The following is a 22993-nucleotide window of genomic DNA, read 5'->3' as shown; positions in this document are numbered from 1 at the left end:
GTCCCTTTGCTGACACCATTTTGGAAATGCTTTGTTTTTGTTTACAGAATGGTCTGGCTGAGAGAACAGGGAGGATAACTTGAGTTACGCAGTCTGGGAGCCCTGGAAAGGCGATCGGAGAGAGAGGATGGTTGCTTTACGAAACCAAGCTGACCAGAGAGCAGCTAAGTTGCTGCCCCACATCTGTCACTTCACGCGGACTCAGACTCTGTCAGCCCTGAATTCCTCAGGGAGCACACACCTAATTCCCTGGGAAGCGTGTGAAATGTGAGTTCATGACATCATCTGTGTTAAAGACTCAGGACTGGGAGACAGCTAGTTTGGAATGTGACTTTGGGCAGGCCGCCTCTGTGTCCTGTGAGCCGGGACAATCTGCTCTGATTAGCTATGAACTAGGTCTGCGGATGGTGGAGTGAAGGGGCTCATTACTGTCTCTGTCTCCGGGGCCATCTTGATTAGCACCAAGAAGCACTCTTTTCTCGGGGGCTAGAGAGTCTAAGCTGAAGGAACCGCTACAAACCTAAGATGTGGGGCCTGGACATTAATGCATACTGACATGAGTCCGCATGTGTATTTCTCTCAATTAGATCCCCTCTCTTCTTTGGAATCCAGCTGCCCCAGCTGCTGGCGGCGTTGTCATTAGCTGAAGGCTGACAGCACCCCTGGAAATGAGCTTATAAAGAATAAATGAACCTTGGGTTCAAACCCCTTCGGGGTCTGGCTCTCTGAAGCTAGGCAAAAATGAAAACTCAGCTGCCTAGGCTTTGCGTTATTACATTTTCTAGGTTATATTGGTCTCCAGGGGATCTGCTTGAAGCATTTCTAAGTTGTTTGTTTTGATTTTTAACTGGGGAGATCAGATTTTAAATAACCCTCAATTTTCAGAGAAGCCTCCTTTAAAATAAGAGTTATGGGCAGCAAGGTGACTATTTTAAAATGCCCCGTTCTCAGTTAGTATGCGGAGCCCCAAGCCATGGTCCTGGCTGCTGACTTGTGTGCAGCCGCAACTTTTTGCCCCAGTTAGCATTTGTTGGGTCCAACACAGCTATAGGCTGCTAGTTTTTCTGCTGCCTCATCAGCAAAATGGACAGTTAAGTTCCCATTGCTGAGGCTTTATTACTTTTGAAGATGTGAGAGGCAGAATAGAGCACAGCTGGGTCCCTGGCCCAGGTGGAGTTTGCAGGGCTGGCAGAGAGGGGAGTCAGCTTTTGACTGTGAACTGAAGACAGTTTAACCTATAGGTGATTGTGAGGGATTCTAGTATGAAACCCCCAGATGCTGGTGTCTGAATAACTGTCCTTTCGGGAGTTACACATCAGGGTTCAACACTTCCTCAGGTAAGTGTCATCAAAAAGGCCAAAGGGAAACAAGTTTTAAGAAGCTCAGCCATTGGGATGAGGCGGCTACAGTGGGTCCTGAGGCCGGACAATTCATCCACCAGTGTATTTGAGTGGCTCCCACTGTCTTGGAAATGCCCCTTCCAAGAGGCATTAGAGCTCAGTCTGACGAAAGCGGGGCTTAGGGATGGAAGCACCATGGTGATTTCTTGTTACATAATTGTGTGGGCGGAGGAGGCCTTCGAGCTTTCTAGGCTCAGGTCTTAGTTAAATCTGTGGGTAATTGTGTGTGGCCACATGTTCATGTGTTTCTATTTCCTAAAATGAATGTTTTTTTTTTAAAGATTTTATTTATTTATCTTTAGAGGGGTAGGGAAGGAGAGAGGGAGAGAAACATCAATGTATGGTTGCCTTTCATGTATCCCCTGCTGGGAAGTGGCCTGCAGGGAACTGGCCTGCAACCCCGGCATGTGCCCTGACTGGGAATCGAACCGCGATTGTCTGGTTCGCAGGCCCGTGCTCAATCCACTGAGCTACACTAGCCAGGGCCTAAAATGAATGTTTACTCCAGAAAAGACCCCAAGTGCAGAATAGCAGCACTTTCCCCGGAAGTGGATACACAACAGTCCTTTTTTTTCCACGCAGGCCCTTGCTCGAGATGGTGATTTACCAAAAGTGAGCAATTGTGCAGTTGAAAAGTCTTTAAATTAGATTGTCTTGGACATGCCGTGGAGTGTCTCACTGCAGGCCAGGTGTGTGTGCAAAGTAATGAGACTGAGGTTTAAATTTTTATGTAACGTATAAAACAGAAACAATGATTCTGAACTTTGACTTCTCTCTTCCTCAGCTTACCATAGAGTAATTAAGGCAGGCCCCCGAACACTTGGTAGAGCAACACTCTATTTTATGTGGCAATCTTTCATCAAGGGCTCCTGTTGCTTCTTCTGTACTTGTTAACCATCTCCAAGGAGGACAGGTCTCTCGTGATCTGGGGCTTGTTGAGGGAGAGGGGAGTTTTCGTCCTGGAGCCTCACTAGGCATGTAGTTGCTCTTAGAATCCTCTTGTCTCCTGAACTGAAAGGTTGGTTGGCTGCACAGTCCACTTTTTGCAGTCTTTTGTTCTCATTTTTTCCTATTTTCCAAGAAAAGAGTGGACCAGGTTAGCAACTTTCTACTATCAACAATTCCTTATTTCATTTGGTGGCTGGTTTCTGAATAAAGAGCTAATAGGAGCCTCAAAATCATCTAAATTTCTTAGTAGAATCTCAAAGCATTAGAAATTAAGAAGGGCATTAAGCAAGGCAGGCATTTCTGACAGGGAACTTGTACAAATTAGAACACGTACATTTCAGATAGCTGTGATTTCTCTTCACACTGGTCATCTTAGGAATCCATGAACTTATTCCAACAACGATGCCATTGCTCAAAATGTCCATACATCTCTACTCATGGAGTTGTCTCCCAAGCTGGTTGGCAAATCATATGACCTATCTCAAAATGATTCACTGTCTCATTTTTTAAAATCAAGACCAGTATTTTTTTTTCAGTACTGCATAGCTGGATCACTTCCACTCATCTTTATCTATCAAGATGAGCTCCAAACAACTTCACATTCTCAAAATCAAATTTATCCCCAAAGGATGAATACTTATCAGCCACTATTAATGGGATTTTAGAGAAAATGCCATAGGCTATGAAAGCAATTCCTAAAATGAAGCTCCATGAATTTTTTAAATGGCAGTCATGTTTGACTAGTGGAGATTTCTTTGGAGCAAATAATACTTGTTCAGATGTGCAAGTTCTGATAGGCTGGTTAAAAAGAGGTCTCATTTGGTTGGGGAAATGAGATAAGATGGTTTAAAACCTTATTTCATTTGAGAAAAATGTTCCCTAGCTTTGCCAGTGAACACAGGGAAAGTATTAAGCATCTCTAGATTTCTGATTCTTTACTTTGAAAGTGAAGAGTTTAGATTAGAAAATCCCTAAGGACTCTTAGTTTCAACACACCACAATTCATTCATCAAATATTTATTGGGCAACTACTCTTAAGTATCAGATGCTGTTCTAGAAAAAGTGTTACAAAATTCTTGTCCTAAAAAAATCTCAAAATCTATCCAGGAATGTGGATGATGCACAATTAAAAATCATCAGTATTGTCAGATGATATCCTACCATCTATTATTTTATACAACATAATATAATATTTATTGCTGTGTAAACTGGCTACTCGTTCACCACATATTTTTCTTTTCTTCCCAGGGACTCTTTTTCCAGACTCCTTTGTAATTAATTAGGTGAAGCCAGGTGACAAGAGCCTGGCTAATTGATGTCGGCAGAATTGACACTCTAGAACTGGTCCATGAAACCCTCCCGTGTAATAGAGAGAGACCGCCACAAAGCAGGAGAAGTGCAGAGCCTAAAAAATGAAGGAGGCTGGGGCCCTGAATGCCTGTGTGAAACTAGGGTTCACCCATACATCCTGACAACCTGCACTGGACTGTAGTATGAGGGAGAAACAGCATTTACTGGGTTAGTCCACTCCCATTTAGGGATAGGTGGCTATGATTGTTAGGTTTCCCTGCTCAATGCATTTGTCTTTCGGAGGAAGATGGTGGTGAAGGCAGATAGCTGTTATCACAGTGCCTCAAGTGGTCAAAGAGCTAAAGTGAGTCCTGGGGGCAGGGGGACCAGCTATGAAAGGAAGATCAGCGCAGAAAGAGGGTGGAGGGAGAGAGCAGCGAGGAACTGACAATAGCGTAATTATTAGAGTAGCTGATTGCCTAGCCCCAGGATGTCTGTCTACAAAAGAAATTACTTGGGGAGGCGGGGAAATGGTCTATTCAGCAGTAGTAGAGGTAATGGCCACTGTTTGAAATTAATCAGTTACTCATGAGAATTCTGCAGACAATTCACCAAGTCACAATTGTCCGACCTAGACAATTGGCATGATTGTCTCCTAATGTCTTCTACCCTGGCCTCTGTCTCTGCTGCCACACTGCCTTTGTGACTCATGACTCTTTTTTTTTTTTAAAGATTTTATTTACTTATCTTCAGAGGGGAAGGGAAGGAGAGAGGGAGAGAAATATCAATGTATGGTTGCCTCTCATGTGTCCCCTGCTGGGAACTGGCCTGCAACCCAGGCATGTGCCCTGACTGGGAATTGAACTGAGATCGCATGGTTTGTGGCCTACGCACAGTCCACTGAGCTACACCAGCCAGGATGTGACTCATGACTCTTGTGAGAGCCATTCTCCTGGGCACAACTGTCCTCCCCAGGTGACCATCATTGATGTTTTCTCTCTGGCCCTGGGGGAGAGGAAATACTGCTTTCCTCTTGTCTAAACATCCCCCCAAAAAACAAGTGTTCAGGTGAGGGGGAAACTTCCCTTGCAAGTCCCCCCGAGTGCCATGGATGAAAGTGAATGTGACCGAGATATGATGTGATCTGCTTGGGGAGGAGAAGTGGCCATTTTCCCAGAGGAAAAAGGCTGTAGGCTGGTGGCCAGTTTTTCCTAGGAGAAAAAGGCCTCAAGCCCCCTCCTCCATAGCCTTTTACTGGGTTCTAATACACAAGAATACAGGGTGGCAAGGATCAAACAGTAGATAACATTTCAAAGAAATCTGAGAGCTTAGTATGAGTCAGTCTGTCAGGAACAGAGTTTTAGGGTTTCCTGCTCAAACCCTTAACATATGAATGAAAGCACTCTTAGCAGAGCAGATTTCACAGATTTATCAGGAAATCTTTGTGATGCCAGATTTTTCCCCAGGACAAACTCTAGCAAGGTAAGGAGCTGTACCTCTCCCCATCAGGTATTCAGGCTTAAGGGGATTACAGTCAGGAAGCCCTTCTCCCAGAGAACATGAGGACTTGGGCTATGTCAAAACCGGGGGGATTTGAGTCCATTGCTCTTTGTTGCAGCCCCCCCATCCCCAGTCCTTCCACAAAGGCCTTCCAAGTGATTGAGTCTGGCTTAGATTGCCCCCTGCTGTGAGGGGTCTTACCCGTCATTGACTTCTGACCAAGCTTTGGGGGCAGGGAGAGGAACTGAGGCAGTGTTTGCTACCAGAGACAAGCTTTGTCTCCTGCAGCTGGCATTCCAGAGGTTGTCCCTCGCCCTTAGCCACAAGGGGTTGAGATACAATTCCTAGAACCAGGCAGAGCAGTCTACATTTGGAGCTTCTGATTCAAGATGTAAAAACTGCTCACTCATGGGCACCCCTTCTACCTGAGACCTGGTTGAAATTTCAGGACTTAGAGAAAACAGAAAAAGGAATAAGCTTATAATGGCAAAGAGTGTGGGAAGAGATATCATTGGTGAATAGATTATTTTAAGAAATCCACAGAAAGGGATATTGAAATGCGTTGCTTAGTGAGCAAAGCAGAAGAAGCCACAGTGGGTCTTGCAGAAGAGGTAGAAGCTGACCTTTTCTGTGAAACCCGTAGGAGGTCCTGCACACTGCGTCAATAGTTATAGAGGGTAATAGTGAGAGGGAGGTGAAATGAGAAGCATTGGTTGGAGAGCTGCAGAAGTCAGCCCATTCTCCCCTTCTCCTTCACCTCCTGCCATGGAACAACCAGGGGATTGCATTTACTTCAAGACTAAAACACAAATAAAAGCCAAAAACAAAAAGCCGGACAAACCATAACTGAAATAGATTCTCTTTCTCTAAATAGAGAGAACAATCTATAGAGACCTAAGACATTTGACGAATATTGCTGCCCCAGAATTTAGCATTTTTTCTTCTGGAATTTGGGCACATTGTCCTTCACTGAGCACCTTGAAGCAAAGCCTGCCATTAAACCTATCCCACTCAGATGCACACAGGTAACAGTTGGCCAAGGCAGGGTTCTGTTGGGGGAAGTAATTGTACAGACCTATAAAGCAGCAGACGGGAACTGTACCAGCTACCTAGAATGACCAGCCTTGTCCCTTACTCTTGATTGTGAGTGAACAGTACATGAGGAAGAAGAGCAGTATGTAAAAGAAAGACTAAAACAAATATAACTAACCTGAGAGAAGCTATTTCAGGAAATAGAAGATACTGTTTAAAAACCTGATCACGTCTTTACAGAGAATTCAGAAGATTTGTGCTCAAAACAAGAATAAAAAATGATATAATAATTGTCAAATAATTAACTTTTGCAATAAAAATTATGTTGAAAATCTTTTAAAATCAATAACAAGTATTGATAAAGAAGTGGAAGCAACAGTCCAAACCATAGAGCAGGGAGATAGACAGAAATCATGAGCTAAAAACTTATATAAAGAGAAGATTGATCCAGGGTCCAACATATGATTAATGGTAGTTCCAGAACTAGACTCTATAATATAGAGTAAAAAATTTTTATTGTGAGAAAACTTTCCCAGAGTTGAAAAAAAACCCACAAGTCTTTAATTCGACAGGGCTCATCAAGTGCTGAGCAGTATGAAAGGAAAAAAGATCCACACATAAGAAGAATCTCATCTAACTCAGAGAGGTCAGAAAAAGAGAAGGTCCTAAAAGTTTTCAGTGTGAAACAATTAGCAAATCAAATATTCTGTATTGTAACAACAATCAGCTGGTATCAGCAACATGGGTTGCTGGGAGTTAATGGAGCAATGCCATCAAGTTCAAAGGGAAAATTAATTTGACCTGGATTTTATTTGATCTAAAATTCTGGTATCCTGCCATGCTGCCAATCAAGTGAGAAATTAGAATACATTTTTAGACATGCAGGGCATCAGAGTATTTCCTTGGCAAAATAAGGGAGTGATTTTTAGCAAAAATGAGGGACAAGAAAGCCATGATTAAGGAGAGTGGTTCCAACCCAACAGTGCGGTGAAGGAAAGTCCAGCACGGAAGCTGTGCGTCGGGCCTGGAGAGCGATCAGTCCACAGGGAGAGAAGCCTCTTGGAGGTTGTCTCTGAGAAATTGGAGTTTCCATGCAACACTAACATTGAGAAAAAGGAAAAAAAATTGAGGATACTTTAACAGCCTATTAATTTTCTTTTAACAATAAAAAGAAAAGGCAATTAGAAATCTCAGGGAAATTCAAATAGGTTTATAACAAAATCATAGGTTGTATAGAAGTTTTCTTATATTGTGACATGATTGGAGCATTGGCTGAGTGTCTGGACAGGTAATGTATTTGACCTTGACACTCACAATGTTCCTCTCCAGATGTTTCAGGGGTTATGGCATTTTATCTGTAGAGAAGAAAAAATAATTATATGATACTATTTGACACTATAGTAATTAATATTTACATAGTAATTACAGCAAAGAAGGTATTTATTGGCTTGTTAAGTTTTAGGCTTCCCCTGTAAACAAAGTGTGGAAGGCTTAATTAAGGTTATGGAATAGCATTTAAAAGTTATTATCATCAACCATGCATAAGAAAATATACAAAAGAAATATGGATAAGAAAAGTAGAGAAGTAGGGACAGTGAATTATGGACAGTAAGATAGTAAGTGGCAGGTGATGGTCAAAAAACACTGTCGAAAGTTGATGGGGAAAAATAGGTGTTTATGTACAGTATTTAAAATTGCACTGGTTGCTAATAGATACTGTGAATAGTCAGTTGAGTGTCTCTATTTATTCCTGATAGAAAACAGAAGGTGGTAAGAGAAACACTGTTGTCATATTCTCAGCTCATCACTAAGCAGTAAATAATCGTGTTAATTGCTAAGAATGTTGACTGGGGAATATTTTCAAATTAATGAGTACAAAAATACAGTGCCTTTTAATTATGAAAACTTTTTCTCTAAAGGGGAGGGGCCCTCTAGGGCACTGACTTCCTGTTTTCAGTGCTTGAGGCCCAAACAGAGTAAAGAGTACAAATATTCCAGGTTTCCAACTGTCCTGATTGTCCTTGATAATCATAAAACTGTTGGAGCAATACGGTGTTAAAAGCCAAAGAAGGCCAATTTCCAGATGCACCACTGAGCACGAGTGTGCTCATTTTGCCAGCCTGTTTGATTGCAGTTCAAGTGGCACTTTCTCGGGACGTGGGGTTGGAGGCAGCTGTCCCTTCTGTAGACCCCAGGAGTCCACCGAGGCAACCTGTGGGCCTCCTGTGACCAGGACAACCCTCTTGCTGAGCCACCCCCTTAGATTCAGATGCCAGAGGATGTATGCTTGGGGCCCATGTCTTGTATTAAGCTCATGGCTGCTTCTGCCCCATGTCAGTGCCCTGCTTGCTGACTGACAAGGCAGTAGAACTAAGTGGGAAAGACAGTCCTTCCTGGGCAGGCTGTCTTCTGAACTGTTCTAGAAACATGAGCTTCTCATTATGAGGAAAGAGATGCTTCCCATTCTGGGAGAATTGCCTGCTGACATCAGTAAACCCACTAAGCCTGACACTCTCAGTAGGAGGCCCCTTCAACTGGGCCTTTAGTCTGGCATCTAAACTAACTTTTCTGTACAGTGATATCTTCCACTTTAGAGTGGAACTTGGGTCAAATATCTATATTTATTGTCTTTCTTACAATGAAGAGGGTGAGCTTCCATAAAATACAGTTTTCAAAACTAGTATTGATTTAATACAATCCAAGAGATAGGCAAAAGTGTATTTAGCTAACTGACAATGGATCTCTAATATCCTAATATTTCAAATGAGCTAAGCCTTGCAAAGCTGAGCCTCATACTGAGGGATCCTCATGAACTGCTTTCTAATGATGGAAATAGTGGCTGAGTTTTACAAAGTGGAACCTCACTGCCATAGCTTCAACTGATTAGACCAGCAAAGGTGTATAGATTGGGACATGTATAGATTAGGAAATCCATAGGCTGGCCAGTGGCGACCTATGATGTCCCATGAAAGCTCTGCCAAATAGGGACAGCATGTCTTCCTCAGAAGTCTGGACTACAGTTAGGGCTGGAGGGTTAATTAGTTTCTAGGAGGGGCAGAAATGGGACAGCACGGTGAGTGAAGGTAGGACATGGTATTATGGCACAGAAGCGTCCAGGAGCACATGATAAGCATGAGTGTACAAGTTATAAGGCAGAGAAGGGTCACTAGAGTAGAGGCTGACTTGGTTTGTAGGGACAGGAGTGGCAGGAGCAGAAATGGGGATGTGTCAGTGCTAATGGTGGAGTGCAGAGTAGAAATTAATGAATTGCTTTGACTGAGAGAATATCTGAATTAGGCTCCTGTATTTCTTCAAGGCCTATTATGTGTCTGTTTCTGGGGTTCATGGCACCCCCTTGCTTCCATGCATGTCATTGTGATAGACTTCCACAGTGTGAACTGAGCTGCATGGGTCTCTCTTTTTTGCAGCCCAGAGATCCTGGCTGAACATGCCAACCCATGCGTCCTGCCTCTCTAGTTGGACAAACTCCTGTGAGTTTGCTTTTCTGAGATGAGGGAGGGATAGTGATGAACTGAGACAATGAAAAGATGGTCTGAAACAAAGCAAGTCAGCATTGTCCTCTAAGGACTGATAGCAGTCCACCAAAGAGATCTTTCCTGGGAGACTAGGAGGCAGCAGGAGGGCAGTGAGGAGAAAGTGCTGTATGCTTGGGAATTATGGCAGAAACTCAATGTCTAATGTCTTTACCACTGAGGACTCCTGCCTCCCACAGCCCCCCTCCCACAACCGCTGTGATTTTCTCCATGGACAGGAAAGCAATGGTATTCATTTAGGTAATAAATTACTTCCCCATTGGAATAGATATGAATTCTATCCATAAACTCAGAATGCACAAATCTTACTTTTATAATCTCTAATTTGATTCTAATTCCTCATTTCACTGAGTTGGAAGGAAATGTAACCCCAGTCATTCTTCAAGTCCTATGTCCCAAGTGGAGCGGAGTGTAGGGGATGATGCTGGTCAATTATGTACATGAGCTGTCAGTTCTGAGATCTCCACGGTCCCTTCAGGCCCATCTGCCACTCTCCCATACCATGTTTAGGGCATTAGAATCTTCACTGTGGCTGGAAGCCCAGGACTGGGGACCTTTCTGAGTATGGTGTGCTGTCGTCCCCTCTGAGGGTTGCCCCTTCGCTGGGAACATTATCTTGAAAAAAAACCAGCAGTCCAAGCTCTTTTTCTTTCTTTCCTGAGCCAGATAGGAAATCTGTAATTTTTAATTGGGAAGAGCCTTCTTCTCTAAAATGTACCTGGGTGATAGATGGAGCAGGAAGCTCAGTGCCTGTGGGAAATCTATAGCTAGAACTTGAACATTCAGACACACACAAGTGTGAGTGTGTGTGCATGTGTGTGCTCACGTGGATTAACATCGTCTCTCAAATCGTGGTTTCTCTCCCAGAATGCAATAGTAAATATGTTGATTGTGTGAGCACTGTGTCTGAGGCAACATGGTAAGTATTATATAGAAGCCATGGGATTTCTGGGGTTTCCCTCGGTTGAGTCTCAAAGGGAAGAGGAGCCACGTGGGTTAAAGACACTTGTAAAATAAATTCTGCAAATCAAGTCAATGAACTATCAGGTCAATGTCATTAACTTTAGGGAGACCCCAGATGAAGCTTTATTTCTAACATATCTGGTTACAGGAAAAGTAAAAATGTGTAAGTGTCTCCTTAACGCTTCTTGTTGCCACTAAATTGCTGTCCACTTTTTTCTGACTCTGGGTCTCTGCAAATGAATGGCATAACCCTGGACTTGAGGACAGGTTTCCTTCCAGGACTCCTGAGATTCTCTTCTCAGTGCCTTCCTGTTGATCTTCCAGAGTGCATGGAAGTGGCCTCCTCTTTCAGTTTTTTGTCTGCTGATAGCTTGACATCGTAGACGTGATTTCTGTGGCTGGAAGGTGCTGGCTCATCAATTCCAAAGTTTTCTAAAAAGTGCCTTTTGTGCCCTGTGGCAGGAGAGAGGGAAAAGCCAAGTTGAAGTAACTTTCCTTTGACCAAGTTGAGTGTACTCAGGACTTTGTTTCTGTTATTTCATCTGACTTCACGTAGCCTTGCAGAGTAATGGTGTTCTTTATTTACAAATGTGAAAATGGGGCTCAGAGAGGTGGAGGGATTTGCTCAAGGTTTCAGAGCAGAGCAGAAACTGGAAGCCAGTTCCCTTGTTTCCCACTCCTGTGCTCTTCGCCTGCTCTTCAACGACAGCTAGTCAGGGGGGTATCATGAGCTTTTAATGTAAAATGAGCACCCTTCAAGCCCTGCGTGAATAACAAAACACTGTCAGATACATTACTTGATCTCAAGTTGGGTACAGTTTAGATGAGTACTTATGTCTGTCTGCGCGTGGCACCCAACTAGGTCAAGCAGAAACACATTCCTTGCCCTTAGGATCTTACAGCCTAAAAGGAAGTCAGACTCAGCACTCTGCTCTCCTGGTGGGTGCAGGAATACAGTCTGAACCTGTTTTTCTTTGCTCACTAGCCCTAAGTAAACAGAGCCCTGGAAACCTTAACCCTTCACAGAGCCTAAGGAGGATGGTGAGATGTTCTCCACCAGCCACCGCCTTTTCCCTTTTCTTCTTTGTTCTCTCACTCTGATCAGGGACCTGCGGCCAGCCTGCCTTTTGTCAGTCATGTAGCAGATAAAAGAAGCAGGTTGGCCTGACCTGGATATAGGCATTGTCAGCACAGGGAACCCCCCACTTCTTCCCCAGCTGTTGGTAACCTTGACTTAAATGTAGAGAAAAGAGGGGTTTGAGTTGGGAGCAGGTGATAAAAAGGAAAGAGGGAGAAGTGGTAGAAAGGGTGTCATGTCCACTCCTCATCCATTGCTTTGCACAGGGCTTAACTCACCTGAGGTCAGAAATGGACAATGATGTCTTTGTGGCAGTGTGGGCTAGGGCTGAGGCCAGAGGCTCACAGGAGAGTTCTGACCCCACAGTGCTGCTTGGGCTCCAGGAAAAAAATGCTGCTTGGGCCCCAGCCTGGCCCATGTGGCTCAGTTGGATGGAGTGTTGTCCCGTAGACCGAAGGGTTGCAGGTTTGATTTCTGGTCAGGACACATACCTGAGTTGTGGGTTTGATCCCTGGTCAGGTTGTATATAAGAGAGCAACCAATCAATGTTTCTCTCTCTCTCTCTCTGCCCCCTGCTCCCCACCTCACCAAGGCAATATAAAAAAACGTGGCCCAGTTTGGGAAGGAAGACATTCTCCCTCATTCTGCACAAGCCCCTGCACCGCCAGGCCACCCAAAGCCAGGCAGGTAAGTCAGCCCCTGGCCTAGACAGGGCATCTTGTAATGAACACAGGAAGCATGGGTGTGGCTATAAACAGGTGGGAGCAGGAGCCTGAAAAGAATAAAGCAGACACCAGGGATTCTGAAGCTGACAGACGGCTCTGTGGGCATCCTTTGTATCCCATAGTGAAATGGTGACAGTCATCAAGTTTTGGCATGGGTGGAGGCCTTGGAAACATTGTGACGTGATCCAGGTGACATTTGGGGTACAAGTACCAAGAGGCTTTGTTATAAGGGGTAAGCTCTCTGGGTACAAACCTTATATAAGTAGATAATGGACAGATATTAAATTTTGTCCCTTTCAAATTTTATACCTTTTTTCTTCCTCCTTTTATATATTTTCCACATATGTTTCATCTAGTTAATATATGTTGTCTCTTACCTCTTATGTTCACAAAGCAATAAGATCTTTTTGTTCCTAATTTTTCTGGCCTCTCTACACCATGCAGGCCTGGTCTACTCCAGGTAGTCTCCAGTTGTTCTAAGTAGGAATCATCCCCTGGACTGAGAAAGTCAACCCATCAAAACCTCCACGAATTGTTCTCTCTCTCCTACAAGGCACCCAGAGGCACAGCAGAGACACTATTTAAGGGACCGGAGATTTCCTGGGGAGTGAATATAATTAGAAAAGAGGGCTGCACCCTGAGGCAGGTGCTGTTGAGGAATCTGGAAGAGGCCGAGTGAGAAGTAGGTCTCTGAAATTGGTTTCAAGACCTGCCATCTGAATCTGACTCTATGGATGGGTGGCGTTACTTCGCAATACATTCTTTGCTTTTACAGCTAGATGCCAAGGAGGCAATGGCTTTGTCTATGGCTTCTATGACTCTATGGCTTCTAAGCCCCCAGCTTAGAAGAAAGTTACCCTCTCCTGACCCTGCATTTCTCTCCTGCTGCAGCCTCATTTCTCTCCTTCCCTTCACAGTACAATAATTTTTGAAAAAAATGTGTTTGTACCCACTGTCCTCACTTCTTCCATTTCTTCTTGAGATCACCCAAACAGGCACTTCTCTTCACTAGTTCACAAAATCAGTCTTGTTAAGGTCACCAGTGACCTCCCTGCTGCAAATCCAGTTTTTCTCTCCCAGTCCTTCGGTCCTCAGCCTCCGGAATTGTGTGACATCCCTCACTCCCTGCCTCTCGCAGCCTGTTGCTTCCGGAACACCACCTTCTGGCTTCCCTTGTACTTCATTTACTTGCTCCACCTCTTCCAGAGCTCTAACTACTGTCTGCTGGAGAGCGCAGTCCGCTATTCTAATTACATTCACTCCCCTAGGAAGTCTCCTCCAGTCTTATGGCCTGAAATAGCCTCTCTCTGCTGTCACTTCATTGCACAAATCTCCAGACTTGTGCATCCAGCTCCATCCTCAACATCTCCACATCTCACCTTCTCTTGCTCCATATCCGTGCCATCAGAAAACCCTGTTGGCTGTTTCTTCATAATACACTGTTTGTCTTCTCACCTCCCAGCCCTAGTGACCTCTCTCCTCATCTGTGACAGGACACTCCTTACTACTCTTGCATCTACACTTACCTTCCTGTAGTGAATTACTATGTAATAGCAAGAGTTGTCCTTTTAAAATCCTTTGAAAATGTAATTCTTAATTTTATCATTCCCCTGCTCAAAGCTCTCCAATAGTTTCCTGTAATAGTTGAAAGTCTTCAAGGATCAACCACAAACAGTAGCTTTGCTCTCATTTCCTACCGACCTCCCTCTCTGTTACTCTGTTCCAACCCCACTGGCTGACTTGCTATTCTTAGAGTATGCCAATGTGCTATCCAATCAGGGCTGTTAGCCTGTTCGCTAAGTTGGATTACCTTTTCCCATAGAGTGGATGGCCCATTGTAACAGCCCTCTATTGAGGCAGTAGTAGCAAATCATCACAAATTTAGCAGGTTTAAACAATCCCACTTATATCTCATAGTTCTATAGGTCAGCAGTCTGGCACAACAGGGCTGGGTCCTCTGCTCAGAGTCTCCCAAAGCTGAAGTCAAGGTATTGCTGCCAGGCTGTTAGCAGGAGGCTCTGGGAAAGAATCTGCTTTCATGATCATTCAGGATGGTGGCAGAATTCAGTTGCTTATGGTTGTGGGACTGAGGTCCTCATTTCTCCGTCTAGCAGCTCTTAGAGGCAGCCCACAGTCCTCATGGGGCCCCTCCATCTTCAAGTCAGCAAGGGTGTGTGCCAAATCCTCACACTCTGCATCTTGCTGCTTTCTTCTTCTGCTCCTACTTTCTGTTTTAAAGGACTCACCTGATGACACTGGGTCCACCCCATATTTCTGGATAATCTCCCTACTTTAAGGTCAAACTGATTAGCAGCCTTAGGTGGTCTCCTTTGCCATGTAATACAACATAGCCACATAATTACAGGAGTGGCAACAGGGGGTAGAGATCATGGGGACTATAATTCTGCCTATCATGCCCATCTTCCCACTTTAGCCATTTGCTTAATGGCACTTAAGTCTCTGGCTCCCTAATCTGGATAGTGCCCACCCCATCCTGCCTTCACTCTCCAACTTCTCTCCCTGCTTACTTTTTCTCATAGCACTTATCAGTGCCTATACTTGGTTAGTGTATTACGCTTCTCTTCACTAGATTGTCAGCTATATGATGGCTAGGTATTTTCCAGCACCTAGAGGTGTGCCTAGAATATAGTAGATGCTCAGTAAACACATGTTGAATAAATGTAAAGAAATGAATGACACTTTGTCTCTTCAATAATCCAGATGAGCTATCTTCAACAACTAACTGGTTTTCTGTTTCTTAAAATACCTCTCTAGCACTTTAATAGATATCAGTCACCAGATGTCTGAACATCTTCTACAAAGTCCACTCTTCTTTGGGAATCCACCAGGCTATGCTCCATCTTGGATTTAAGGAACTTTTGGTCTTTGGTGGACCCTTGAACCATTTTAGGGGCAAAATAAGGGGTATAATGTTTACCCCACAATTCTGATGAAAGAAATGTCACTTTCCTTTATTTTTCCTGATTCACTTGAATCTGTTTTGAAGCCCTATTGCTGCTGACTGGTAGGAAATATCAATCCTCCTTCATTATTCATGAATGATTAAAAGTGACACACACACTGGCCCGCAGTGCCCGTGGTGTCATGGATGAGACATGACACAAGTTCACATTGACTACTGAGTCCTGTGGAAGAAAAGGGGCAGCACTGCTACTCCCTCAAGGGGGGACAGCCTCAGAACAGCCTGGCCACTCTCTCAAGGGGAGAGCACCCCAACCTTTGCCCAGACAGGCTTTTATTTGGTTTAATTTGGACAGGAATACAGGTACAGCTCATTAATCACTGTCAGGCAGTAAGGATCAAACAGTAGATAGCATACAAAGAACTGTTAGGGCTTCTTCTGAGTCAGGGTCTATCAGCTAAAAGGCTACAAAACTTTGGGAAATGAACTCATTTCCTGCTCGGGCCTTTGTCATTTAACTAAGAGCATTCTTAGCAAAGCAGGCTTCACAGGATTTTACATATCCTCTCTCAGGCCTGATCACCTGGGGAGCCCGCCCTTTCCAGCACAGGGCTGCACCACTTTGTCATTGTTTCAGGCTTAAGTCAGGCAGAGGAGGCAGATAGCCAAGGAATTTTCGGAGACTTCTCACGGACTCAGGGGAGTCAGACTTTGTCAAAGCCGAGGGGCGAGGGTCCATCACCCCCTTTCTTCATAGCCCCCCAAGTCCTTCCATGGGGCCTCCATGTGATCATGCCTATTTTAGGTCGTTCCCCCCTTGGGGAATCTTACCTGTCATTGGCTAAGTGATCAAGCACGGGAGGCCAGTTATGGAAAAAGGAGCAGAAGCAGTGCTCCTTTCAGGGAGATAAGCTTTGCCTTCTTAGTGGCTTATGGTCTGAAGGTCACTCACTCAGCCTTGGCCCTGGGGGTTACAGCTTCTGAAACCAAGCAGGGCAGTTCCCAACAAAAAAGGAATACATACTTTTCTCAGGGAATTTATTGTTTAGTAAAATTGATTAGATGTATTAATTACACATTGTTTTTATATTCTTCAGTGTACAAATGTGTTAACTGATGAGAGATACTGAAAACAAGCTTTGGGAGTACGTGGTGAAGAGAGATAATGGGCACAGAAATTAATGCTGAAGACTGGGCCCTGGGATTACACATAAACTAGGCCTGGTGTATGGGTAGAGCCCGGATAGCTGCTGATAGAAAAGGCAGACAAAGTTGGGGAGAAGGGTATGAGGACCAGTGTGAAAAATGAAGGAGAGGCTGTGTATAGAGAAAATGGGGAGCGATAGAAAAGAGGATAATGCTGAAAAAATAAAAGGAAAAGAAACAGCCCTATCACACATACTACCACAGTCAATTCCAGATCACAGATGATAGATCTCAATGTCAGTAGCCAAAAATAAAAGTGTTGTAAAATAATACAGGACCTCTATAGAGGGAAAGGCTTTTAAAAAGGACAGTAAAAACGTAGTCATAAAGGAAAAGTAGAAAATGGGACTTCGTTGCAATTTAAAGCCACTGTCCATCAGCAGATATTATTAAGAGAATTAAAAGGCAAGCAATGCAATGGGAGAAGTAATTCAGAACATATATAACCAGGGACTGGCATCATGAATATATAATGCATTCTATAAACCCATAAAAAATAACAGACAACCCAATGGAAAAATGGGTGAGATATTTGAATAGGCATGGGCACTTCATAAAAGAGAATATTCAAATAAGCAATAAACATATAATTAGTCTTGGGGAATGCAAATTAAAACCATGATAAAATAACACCTCATTTTCACAAGAATAGGCTAAACCCTAAGGCTGACAATACCAAGTTTTGGAAAAATATGGAGGAGTCCGCATTCTCATACTCTGCTGCTGGGAATGGAAATCAGCACAAACACTTTAAAAATAATTAGATATTTTCTACTAATATTAAAAACACATACCTTGTGATATAGTAATACCACTCCTAGGTAAGTGTCCAACAGAAATACATACACACGAGTACCAAGAAATGTGTATAAGAGCAACATTGTTCTTGATAACCTCAAATTGGAAAGAACCCTCTCTAATATCTTGACTAATAACAGGAGAATGAAGGAATGAATTCTGTATGTTCATGTGAGGGAATGCCAGACAATCAAGAAAACAAATAAGATAGAGCCACACACAGTGTTGGGAGCCACCCTTCCTGGTTTCAGAAGTTGTAACATCCCTCCCACCCCAGGGCTAATGCTGAGTGAGTGACTTTCAGACCATAAGCCACTAAGGAGGCAAAGCTTATCTCCCTGAAAGGAGCACTGCTTCTGCTCCTTTTTCCATAACTGGCCTCCCGTGCTTGATCACTTAGCCAATGACAGGTAAGATTCCCCAAGGGGGGAATGACCTAAAATAGGCATGATCACATGGAGGCCCCATGGAAGGACTTGGGGGGCTATGAAGAAAGGGGGTGATGGACCCTCACCCCTTGGCTTTAACAAAACCTGACTCCCCTGAGTCTGAGAGAAGTCTCTGAAAATTCCTTGGCTATCTTGCCTCCTCTGCCTGACTTAAGCCTGAAACAATGACAAAGTGGTGCAGTCCTGTGCTAGAAAGAGTGGGTTCCCCAGGTGATCAGGCCTGAGAAAGGATATGTAAAATCCTGTGAAGCCTGCTTTGCTAAGAATGCTCTTAGTTAAATGACAAAGGCCCGAGCAGGAAATGAGTTCATTTCCCAAAGTTTTGTAGCCTTTTAGCTGATAGACCCTGACTCAGAAGAAGCCCTAATAGTTCTTTGTATGCTATCTACTGTTTGATCCTTACTGCCTGACAGTGATTAATGAGCTGTACCTATATTCCTGTCCAAATTAAACCCAATAAAAGTTTGTCTGGGCAAGGGTTGGGGTGCTCTCCCCTTGAGAGAGTGGCCAGGCCGTTCTGAGGCGCTTCCCTCTTGAGGGAGTAGCAGTGCTGCCCCTTTTCCTCCACCGGACTCAGTAGTCAATGTGAACTTGTCTCATATCTCATCCATAACACCGAGGACACTGCAGGATGGTGTCCTTGTCAACACAGTAACCTGGATAAAGCCAAACAATATAATGTTGGATAATATAAGCCAAACATTTTAATTATGTGATTCCATTTAAGTCAGTTCAAAACAAATTGTGACTATGATATTCAGGGATAATGTTTATGTGAAGAAACAAAAGGGTCGATTCCAAAAAAAAGTCAAGATGGTAGTTTCCTTTGCAGAGGGGGGAGGGGCAGGGATTGGGGAAGGGTTCCGAATGTTGTCTTCTATTTTTAAATCCTTACCCGAGGACATTATTTTTTATAGCTTATAGAGGGAGAGGGAAGCAGCTGTGAGAGGATGGGTTGTGGTGTGGAAGATTGATCTGAGAAACATTGATTGGTTGCCTTTTCATATACACCCCATCAGGGGATCAAACCCACAACCTGGGTATGTACGCTGACCGAGAATTGAACCTGTGGCTTTCTGGTCTATGGGACAATGCTCCAACCAACTGAGCCATACAGGCCAGGTCCTGAATGTTGTCTTCTTGATCTGGGTGGTGGTCACATAGGGCATCACTTCATGGGACATCACTGACCTGTACAATTTAGATTTCTGTGCTTTTTTAATGTACATATTATGTGTAGTTCACAACCAAAAAAGAATAAGAAATATAGCTTTAGAAGAGACTGTTCAACATCTGAACTGCTAAGTTTGATTTGGACTTTATTCTGTAGAAGAGGGAGCTATTGAAGTACTCAGTTGTCAGGCAGGAAGGCGATCTTTTTACTTGCAGTACAACACTAACAGAAATCTAAATAAAAGACAAAATTTCTGTACCTCCACTTTCACTTTGGGGCATTTTTTGCCACCTTTGCTTCATAAATGGATAAAACAAGATACAGTTTTAATTTTTAATACTGTTTAAAAAGAAATAGGCCCTAAGAACATTCCATGTCACACTAACTAGTATTCATAATAATTTTTATTGACTTTATAATCTTCATTTGAGTGGATTTATCTTAATTTACTTAACCATTCTCTTGTTATGCTTTAAATTCAGCTGACATTTTATTATGGACAATACTTCATAAACACCATTTCCCCAGTGAATGACTGCCTTAGAATATATTCTCAGAAATATTTTTTAAGGTCAAAGATTTTGAATATTTTAATGAATATTGATATTTGCAGAAGAATTTTTACTAGTTCATATTGGCAATATGCATGAACAGGCTGATTCATTTAGTCATTCAGCAAATATTTATTGAGCACCCAGTATATGCCAGCACTCTTCTGCTGTTGGAGAGTTTAATGTTAAATTGGGAAGACACAAAAATTGTGTACAATTGGGGGCCAAGGAAAGGTGTCCCAGAAGACCAGATGTACACAGCCAGTTGGCTGTGAAATAGGTTGTTTTAAGAGATGTGGAAGTCCACTGGTGGTTTTTGAGCAGTAGTTGATATGAATAGAGTGGGGTTTTAGAAAGACTGGTTTGGCCTTCTGTTGCAGAAGAGATGTTGGGGGGTGTCTCATGCCAGAGAAAATAGTGTGAAGCTTTGGGGTGAAAAGCAGTGAGGGTTTGCCCTAGGGAAGAACTGTGGAAAGGAGACCAGAGATGTGACTGTAACGCTAAGTTAGGAGATGCTGCATAAGCTATGTGAAATGCTATAGTACAAACACAAAGAATAGTAAGACCATTAGATCTGACAGTTCCACACTGCAGATGGCTGATTGACTTTAGGGTCTAATTGAGACACTTGTCTGCCCTGCTCAATGCCAAACACAGTTTTATGGCTGGATAATCATGTGGCCTGATTAGTGTGGCTATGGGGAACCTTAATGTCTATATTCCTAATTTTCTGGGTATTTAAAAATATGCCCTCAGTGATACTTGACAGTAGTAGATTTTTGCATTCCTTATATATTGTGATTTTCCCAGGATGCTGCTGGACTTCTACTATAATAGACTCTGACTGTCTGTTACACTCGATCCTACATCACTATTTCAGTTTATTGCTGAAAATGAACACAAGTGGCATCAAAATACTCTTAACAGCTTTTACCAGCTCTCTTCATAAAGCAGGGAGGCCATAAATCAGGCAGATGTTAAACACCTGAGTCGAAGCTGTGTCTCTAGGTCTGAGCCCAGAGTCCCTGGGCTGGTGCTGATGTGTGGCTGGACAGCACTAACCAAGAATCCCAGACTTGGGATCCTGAAACCCCACAGAAGTAATGAACTGTAACGTTTTTACAGAGATGGGGGAATGGAAGAAGTGTAACAGGAAAATGGCTTGGACTAGCAACCCTTCATCTGCTGTCTCTCCTGCTTCTCTGTGTGGGTCGTGGGCATTGAGGGGGACCTACAGGCCTGCGCTGGCCCAGCACCTGTGTGTCTCTGTGGGGACCGCGTGTCAGTGCTACAAGCTTCCAAACCAAGACAACGAGGTGCCGAATGTTCAGGAGACTTCGGCTCAACTTTGATAATTTAACATTTTGAAAAACCAGAAACAAGTCCTAAAAAGACTGAAATATGCATGAGGGAAACTTAGCTGTCCATATTTTTCTCTATTTTTGTTGGCTGCCTTTTAACTTGTCTGATGTCTTTTTCATCTATCCTCACATAATTTGTGATTCCCTGCATTTTCCTTGGTATTTTCATTCTAATCTACAAGGCCAACACTTATTTTCTCTCTTGTGGGCCTCTTGGAAAATTGCTGACTCCGTCAGAAATCTTCTAGGACAACACACCTGTCATTTGTTGAGAACTTACTATATGCCAGCCATTCTGCAGGTTCTTTGCATGTATCATTTCTATAAGATTACCTCCATGCTTTCTTTACCTGAGACAGTGGAAGCTCAGGCTGCTTAAATGGTATTCAAGGTCACAAATTGGTAATGCCTTTCCTAGGATCAGAACCTATATCTGATTGAGTCTAAAACTTAATTTTCTTTCCATGTTGATGTACTACCACCCATCAAAAAACTTAAAATAATCTGAACCCAATTTTACCCCCTTAGGAATTTGGAAAGTTTGATGCTTCATCAAATTTATTCATACATCTGCTCTTCTCATCTCTGAGCCCCAGGAGTGTTTAATGCCTTGCTGAGCTTCAAGCTTCAACTCTCCTGGATCAGAGGTGTGGCTGAGGTTTTTAAAGAAAAATCCTATCCTCTCTGAGCCGCAGACATTGAGGAGCATTACTGCTGAGTCCCGGGCCTGCCCTGGAGCCGAAAAACATCCCTAACTGTGTCCCCATCTGGCAGATAAATCTTGCTGTCATAATGCCTGTCACCGACCACATCTCATGTGCCAGGCTGTCTTCTGAAGAAGGGTTCACCTCTCCAGGTGACTGTTTAGGCTTGGATCACTGCTGCATATATCACCTAGGCAAATCAGCTCCAGCCAAGAGCAAATGCATGCACATGTCAAAGCGTGATTTCACCGGAGAAAATACCCAATGTGTCACAGTCGACCTAGCACTAGTCAGAATGACCTGGTCTGGTAGCTCATAAGGAAAAGAAAGGCCTGGGAGCCGAGCAGGAAACCGATGTGCAGTTACTGTTGAGTCCATGGCAAGGAGAGATCTTCAAACAATACTTGCATTGAAAAGTTTTCACCTTTTTACAAGTGCTTTAAACACACTAAAAAGTAGAGAAAAAGTCAAATGAAGCTTCATATGCCCATAAATCAGATTAAACAATCATTAGGCTATTGTACCACGAAAAACTTACAACAATGCTCACAGCTTCAGGAATCAAATTTAAAAATGAAGACAATTATTAGGTTGGTAAGGCTTATACTATGGACTGTGCCTGATTAAAAATTCACATTCACATTTGAATTCCCTTCCTCTCATTGAAATGTTAGAAGTAATTCACCAATCATCTGTTCATTGCTCGAGAAATTTTTGTGTAAAAACAAGCATATATATGTATATTTTAAAAGACTGTGTGTGGGGGCGACTTTCCTCGAAAGTCCCCCCAGCCACCATGGATGAGAGTAATCATGACTGAGACATGATGTGATCTGCTTGGGGAGGAGAAGTGGCCATTTTCCCAGAGGAAAAAGGCCGTAGGCTGGTGGCCAGTTTTTCCTAGGAGAAAAAGGCCTTGAGCCCCTTCCTCCAAGGGCTTTTACTGGGTTGTAATACACAGGAATACAGGGTGGCAAGGATCAAACAGTACATAACATTTCAAAAAAATCTGAGGGCTTAGTATGAGTCAGTCTGTCAGGAACAGAGTTTTAGGGTTTCCTGCTTGAACTCTTACCATATGAATGAAAGCACTCTTAGCAGAGCAGATTTCACAGGTTTATCAGGAAATCTTTGTGATGCCAGATTTTCCCCCAGGACAAGCTCTAGCAAGGCAAGGAGCTGCACCTCTCCCCACCAGGTATTCAGGCTTAAGGGGATTAGAGCCAGGAAGTGCTTCTCCCAGAGAATGTGGGGACTTGGGCTTCTCAAAGCTGGGCAGGGCAAGAGTCCATTGCTCTTTGTTGCAGCCCCCTGAGTCCTTCCATGAAGGCCTCCCA

At 43.4% G+C, this 22993-nt stretch overlaps 1 long non-coding RNA gene across 4 annotated transcripts in view; it reads left to right on the top strand.

Moving 5' to 3' along the window:
- Positions 1-1117: 1117 nt before the first annotated feature.
- Positions 1118-22993, top strand: part of LOC119034818 (uncharacterized) — a 96621-nt gene continuing 74745 nt past the window's right edge. For all 4 annotated transcript variants that reach the window (XR_008393011.1, XR_008393012.1, XR_008393010.1 and 1 more), the window contains exons 1-2: positions 1118-1337; positions 12358-12452. This is a non-coding gene — a long non-coding RNA (uncharacterized LOC119034818). The remainder of the gene's footprint in view (positions 1338-12357; positions 12453-22993) is intronic.

This window comes from Artibeus jamaicensis, unplaced genomic scaffold (assembly GCF_021234435.1).
Source record: "Artibeus jamaicensis isolate MK-2021 breed Jamaican fruit bat unplaced genomic scaffold, CSHL_Jam_final contig_851, whole genome shotgun sequence".
Lineage (NCBI taxonomy): Eukaryota > Metazoa > Chordata > Mammalia > Chiroptera > Phyllostomidae > Artibeus > Artibeus jamaicensis.
This window is presented reverse-complemented; position numbering and strand designations above follow the sequence as displayed.